Source organism: Octopus bimaculoides, chromosome 22 (assembly GCF_046866305.1).
Source record: "Octopus bimaculoides isolate indiv1 chromosome 22, ASM4686630v1, whole genome shotgun sequence".
In the NCBI taxonomy this organism is placed as follows: domain Eukaryota; kingdom Metazoa; phylum Mollusca; class Cephalopoda; order Octopoda; family Octopodidae; genus Octopus; species Octopus bimaculoides.
In genome coordinates, this window is record NC_142949.1 from 23,336,338 (window position 1) to 23,343,837 (window position 7,500).

Here is a 7,500-nt window from a genome sequence, read left to right on the forward strand (position 1 = left end):
CTGAGACACCTTGACCCATTACTTTGGTCTTGCAGTTCTGAATGAGCTACTAGAGCCGCGTCGTCGGCAAACAGCATCTCCCGGATGTAAACCCTGCGGACTTTGGTCTTAGCAGTAAGCCTTGACAGATTGAATAGTTTACCACTCGACTTTGTGTGGAGGCAAACGCCGTCGTTTTGCCTACCAAATGCACACTTCAGTATGATAGCGAAGTAGATGTTGAACAAGGTAGGAGCAAGCACACATCCCTGTTTTACCCCCACGTCGAACATCAAAGGATTCTGACGTGTTTCCGTTGAATTGTATTGTGGCCTTCATGTACAAATGGAAAGACTCAAGGCTGTGGAGCAGTTGAGGAGGACATCCAGTCTTCCTAGAACTTGGAACAAGCCATTCCTACTCACCGTGTCGAACGCCTTCGTCAGGTCAACGAATGCAATGTAAAGAGGTTGGTTCTATTCCCTGCACTTCTCTTGTAACTGCCTAAGGGATAAAATCATATCCATCGTGGATCGTCCGGGTCTGAAACCACTTTGAGATTCTGGGTAGATCCTTTCTGCAAGTTTCCGAACTCGGTCGAGAGCCTCGCAAGCATTCTCATCCTTTCCCATGTACCTCTAGATAGTCCCTAAACTATCATCCCTATCTCTCTCTTTCATTCTCTCTCTCTCTCTCTTTCATTCTCTCTCTCTCTCTCTCTTCTTATTCTCCTTTCTATATTGATATATCCCACCAAACCGCACCTCCATTCCTTTCCATCACTCACAACAATCACATCTGTTACTCTCCCCTCATACCCTTACAACGCCCCTCTCTCCTCATCCACAGCCCGTACCATCTCTTGCTCCTTGAGAGCTTTAATCGGGTACCCTATCACTACCCTCTTATCCTTTACCTAGATACTCCCACTCACCATTGTAAAACGCAAAGTAGCCGTGGATCTTCTCTGTAGTAAGATACCTCCACTTGTCCCTGGAATAAAGCGACGCCTTCCTACTCTCAAACACTGCTCCCTCTCACTTAATTGAGAGGGATTTTCCTTTTTCCTGTTCTTTCCTCATCTGGCAGATTTCTTGGTAACCCCACTAGTGCAGGTGGCACGAAAAATAAAATAAAAGCAACCATTACACTCTGTAAAGTGGCTGACGTTTGGAAGAACATCCAGCGGTAGAAACCACGCCACAGCTGACAATTGGAGCACGATGTAGCCCTACGGCTTACCGGATACTGTCAAACTATCCAACCCATACCAACATAGAAAAACCGGACGTTAAATGATAAGTACACGCTCGCGTGTGCGGGAGTGAGTGCACGTGAGCGTGTATATTTTCACACACACAAATGCAAGGTGCAGCGGTTGACGCTACTCCTAATAGAAATTATGATATCACTGTCGGTCTCATACACACACACACACACTCCCTTCTTAACTATCAGAGAAAATTGTCTCATTGTGTTGTGCTACTGATAGAGTTACTAAATCCTGAACGATCTTAAGTTTTTTCGTACTCCCTGCCCTAAATAAGCAGTGAGACTGGGAGAACCTCCATAAGTCTAAAAACACCGAGGATAAATAAGCTCTTACCAGTCCTAATACTTTGGTTGTTAGAGCGACAAGATCTTTTTTAAAACGGGGGCCACATTTTTCATTAATGTTTTACGTAGTGTTTTTGGTACCGAAAGACTTTCAAACTTCGTATACTTATCTATTTTGTGTTATAGAACAGAAAAATATTTTTGTATTCGAATTTATTTCATGTAAAAAATTGTCTTATTTCGATAATTTCAACCAATCACTGACAAGTATTCAGTTGTTTATATTTACTCCTTTCGCTGATTAAGCGATGTAAAGCGTATTTAATCTCCATACCTTCGTTTTATTTGCTTTTTTCATTTTAAATTTGCTTTAACCCTAACCCTAACCCTAGTGTTAGGGTTAGGGTTAATTGTTTCAGAATCGTTTGTTTATGTAGTCGGCACTTAATGTATATCGGCTGAATGGACGTCAGTGATTGGTTGAAATTACAGAAATACGACAACTTTAACATGGAATAATTTATGGATTTCTTTTTTTTTAAAGAAGACTAAGAGAAAAAGATGTTTTAGATGACACATTCTACCAGTGTTCCAAGTTTCAAAGTGTTTCGTTAATGAAAAATGTGGCCCCCGTTTTAAAAAAGATCCGAGCGACATCTTTCGAAGTTATAGTACCCACACTCACTCATACATTGTTTTAAAGTTAAAAATATTGTGTTAGGGTTCACTTCAAATGTTCGTTCAAAACAGAAATATTTTAACTGATAAAGTTTACTGTCTGAATTTCTTGGACATTTGTTTATTAGTGGGAACGTCAAAAGTAAACAATGACAAATTTATTATATTGACACAAAGATAAAACTGATAACATTTTTTTGTACAACAACCAATAATTAATCTTGTTGTTATTATCTTTTATGTTGAATTACACAGATTTATCGTTCTGCTTTAATCCCGATTCCTAGAACAGCAATTGATTTTAAACTGGTGTTTGTTGGTTTCAAACAAAACCCCACCTCTATAAATCCTGCGCTGCCTTGCACGTACGACGCACGCATGAAATTTAACGGTGGGTATGGAAGTGGGTGGAGATATAATTAATAACATGTAGTATATTGGGCTGAAAACCCATGGAGGGGAAAAAGACCTTAAGCTCTAGTTTTGGATGATGTTTGGAAAACCACAGAAAGGTTCCGTGACCAACTAAGCTTGGAACCGTTAAACTAACGACCCTCTGTGGCTCATTTGTCCACCTAGCTTAATCTTCTTTAAAACCATACTCTACTCTCTTATAAAATGACATATTAAATAGTTACTTTAAAGTAGATCTTTAGAGTAGATCTTAATAAAGGATAGGATAGTCAAAACTGGGGGGCTACTTTAGTATGCGATCTACTTGCCATGAAACTACTTTGGTATGCGATCTACAACAAGAAGAGTTATACTTATCAAGAAGAAGGAAAACACCTGTATGAGTTTCGAGAGATTGTCTGGTTAGAGAGTATGAAGTATAAGTGGAATGTCTGTTCGAGTGTCAAAGCTCCGGTCCCGACTCAACCAGGTACATCAACAATACCCTTCAGTCCGGTATAGGCATCAGTCTCAATAGCCGATTTGTGCTTCCTTCTGTGATTTTACCAGTTTATTGATATCTGAATATCTAAAGAACCCCCAAGATGTTGGCTAAAAAGTTTTACAACGAGGTCATAGACGAGACGAAGGCAGTTGCATTTTTACGAAGAAATGGCCTTTAAGATGAAGATGATGTTGCACCATGTCATCGCTATGGTGGAGAAATGAAGGAAACTCGCTGAAAGGGGAGAAATGGCGAAATCCACCTTACTCTACGAGTAAATGTATAAAAATTTTAATCCTCTATTTTTGACACTTCTAGTTGATGTCCGTTCGAACATAAAATTAGTAAACTTGTTTCAAATCTGCTTCATTTTAATTTTTTTTTAAATAAATATATAAAAATGTAAGAATGTTCTATTTAAGTCATAATTAATAAATGAAACATGTAGATCGCAGTAGAATTTGACTCTTGTAGATCACGTTGGCTACGTAATTCGCATACCAAAGTAGCACCAAAACTGGAACGTCTTAATTATTATTATTCTATTTGATCAGAGCTGATTTAGTTTTAAACAACAACAATAAAACAACCTAACAATATTTTTTTATGTCACGTTAAAAGCAGGAACCAGGGCCGGGTTTAAGGGGAGGGGGAAATGGAGAGGAGAAATTGCTGTTCAAGGTAATTATGATGGCTTTCAGTATTTTAAACTTGACTATCGAGAATAAAGAACGATTCTGTGGACACACCCTATATTCTACATTTATGTAGCACCTGACTCTTACTAACAAAGCGGAGGTCCCTGGTCTGGAATTTATCAGTAAAGGAAATGCCTAATTATTGGAACACGGGGCGAGGTGCTGAGCCAAGGAAATGCGAGGGTAAATTGTAAACTGATGTAAGACTTATGACTGAGGAACAGAAAGGACACCACGCTCAGGTTCGGGTATTTGTTGATGTTTCAGAAATTGTTCGTGTTTATATCAAAGACTAACATTCACATCTGGAGGAAAGAAACTAAATCCCATAAAATCTGGAGTAGGTAAAGAATACGCACACCCGGTGTTTAGGGTATATGTATAGTTACCCCCCTTGACATGGGTTCAAACAAGCTGGCCATATATAGAGGGCGTTACGCAATATTAAGGTTCAGACCTCGGTCTCTTACTGCACTGAGACGCGAACTGGGATGACTTAACTTGACTGGCTCTCTCTCATATTACACCCCAGCTACCAGATCGGAGCAAAAGCACAGAAAATCATGGCCTCTACGCACCAGCCATTCCATTTATCATTCAGTTGTGTATATACGTGTGGCCGCAATAAACGTATTTAAAGTTACAACCTTGTTTATATATTCTCCATTCGGGTTTACTACCAAATGAGATTACCATCTTCTGAGTGAGACACATTAGGTGGGTCAACAACAACCTACCTATCTATAAGGGTGAGGGTTAGGGTTATAGTTTTGTTAGGTTTAGGGTTTTGTTACATCGAAAACGAGTGGTGTGCATATTAGGGTTAAGGTTTTGTTACGCCAAAAACGAGTGGTGTGCGTATTCTTTACCTCTGCCTAAAATCTTTCACTGAATCTCTGAACGAACTTCGTTATTTAAAGTACATTTAGCTTTACGGTAACTAACTCGACAAATACTACGTGCGTCTCATACTGCGTTGAGTTCTAGTTTCTGACCGAGCAAAGATCAAAATATTTGTCAACTGTTTTCTGTGTCATGTCCAAAAAAAAAAAAAAAACAGGAAGACATTAACACAATTTTTGATGTTGACACAAGGTTACGCCTCTGAAAGACAGATCAACCGACAATATTCGAGATTTTTCAATAACATTGTTGGGTGTACGTGATGTCTTTGCGTGCGTGCGTGTGTGTGTTTGCGTGCGCGTGCGCGTGGGAATATGTATTTGTGCATTATATACAAAATATATGCAATATGTTTTTTTTTCCCAAGAAAACGGGAGATTTTGAGTGTTATTCTCCTTTTATTTGTCGAGTCTGGGGTGAAGGAGCGGAATCCGCGACACCTCGGGACTGGTGATCTCGATGCCGTTAATATTTCCATTCTCGCCACCTCCACATCTAGTATTTTATACTCATCTAGTAATCTGTTTGTTGCCACACACACACACACACACACATACATACATGCACACTAGTCCACATATATGCACATATGCAACCACATGAACAGGAAAGGGAAAGTATATGACTGCCGTAACATAAACTTGTGGTGGAAGAAGCACACAAACGGATTTAGAGAGATTAGCCTAAATACATATAAAAACCTCATTATTTATTCTACGAGTTGGCAAAAAGATCCAGATTATAGCGCGCGCGCGTTTGTGTGTGTGTGTGTGTGTGATGGCGTGTGGTTTAGTGATTAGGATATTCGGCTCACGATCTTAAGATCATGAGTTCGATACACGGCAGCGCATTGCGTCCTTGAGCAAGACGCTTCTTTTTTCTTTACGTTGCTCCAATCCACTCAACTGGCAAAAATGAACAGTACCATATTTTGTGTCACGCTGAATCTCCTTGAGAACAACGTTAAGGGCATGCTTGTCTGTGAAGTACTCGGCCACTTGCTTGTAAATTTCACGAACAGGTTGTTCCGTTGATCGGATCATCTGGAACACTCGTTGTCGTAACCGACGAAGTGCCGAGCATTACCCCCCTTGACAGCGGGTAAACAAGCTAGCTATACAGATATAGAGGGCGTTACGCAACATTAAGGTTCAGACACGTGATCTCATCTCGTCTTCTTTTATGCATGGACACACAAGCTCTGAGGACGCAACTTGACTGGCTCTAGCTTATGTCACGGGCCAGTTTGCTGAGAGGAGCTATGGCCTTTATACACCAACCATTCTATTTATCATTCCATTGTGTTTATACGTGTGGTCACAATAAACGTGTTTAAGTTACAACCTTTCTTGTATATGTTCTTCATCCGGGTTTACTTACCAGCGAGATTACAGCCTTCTGAGAGTCATGTTAGGTGGCCCAATAACGACCTACACCATCTAAAATGATGACCCCCGACATGGACAACTATCCATCTAAATATGTATTATATGCCATGGTGTTGATGTCACCATTGCAGTACCTCTCAATACTGTTAATGTCACCAGTTTAGCCAAATAATCAAAGAATGCAACATCAACTGAACAAGTGAAATAAGGTCAAACGTGATTTCTGCTGGATCTAACGAAGATTGAACATTGTTCCCAGAGAGAAAGACAACGTTTCTGCTGCCAGACACCCAGGCACCAACAGAGCTATCCAATTTATTTCATTATTGTGGGATCAACTCTGCAGACATTGCACCTATACAACATTAAGTAGTCAAAACGTTTAAGATATTGAGTCCAATATTCTATTAACCAGCGGAAACTACAATTGTCTCAGAGTCGTGCATTTCTTTCGAGTCTGGCTTTTGAAGAAATACAATAACGTATTGCAACAAGTGTATGGTTGTAAGAGATCAATTTGTTACTAAGAGTGGTGCGTACCCCACCCCATCCACCCACCCACACACGACGCAGCGTTCGTCGACCAAGTCCCACACTTGCATAGAATTGGTCAACCGGAAATTAAGGCCGCGGTCACTACGTTGTAGAAAGTGGTTGTGAAGTGAACTTCCTAACCACAGCCATAATTGTGTCTTTATCAACTTTGATCTTTCTAACTGATACATCCACGACTCGGTTTCGATTCCTCGCTGGCTCCCATTTCGCTTTATTTCATTTATATTATTGAGGATTTGTCACCTGGTATCAAAGAATTAATCAATGACTCACCTGAAATTAGTTTACAGTTTGTTTAGGAGATGAATCATAAAAATTACCTTCACCCCCACCCCAACCCCCTCACACACACCATAGCATCACGTGTCGTTAATCAGTTTCAGTAGTAGCGGACATTGAATGGAAGATAAGATTATAAATATGAAACTAGGGTGACGGGCAACGATTGAACGATGTACATGATATCACCTTAACAGACCACATTCCATTCTCAAACTCTCGATCTTGTCCATAGATATCGATCATGTTAAAGTATTGGAAAGAGAAAGAGAGAGAGATATATAAATCTACAGGAGTTAGTTCCCCTCACAATATTAACTCCCGACCCGTTCTCAACTGTGACCATCACGACTTGTCTTGAGACTTCGTATACCTGGGACATTATTATTATCAAACGAACCATTCCCACCACTACACCATTATTAAAGACGTTAAGGAAAGACTTGAGAAAGATTTGACATTTCTTTTAGAAGGTCAAGAAGTGATTTAGTGGAGAGTTCCTCGTCAGTTCAACCTCAATAATTAGTGTGGTTTGATAGAAATATGCTTATCTCTCCCTCCTCAC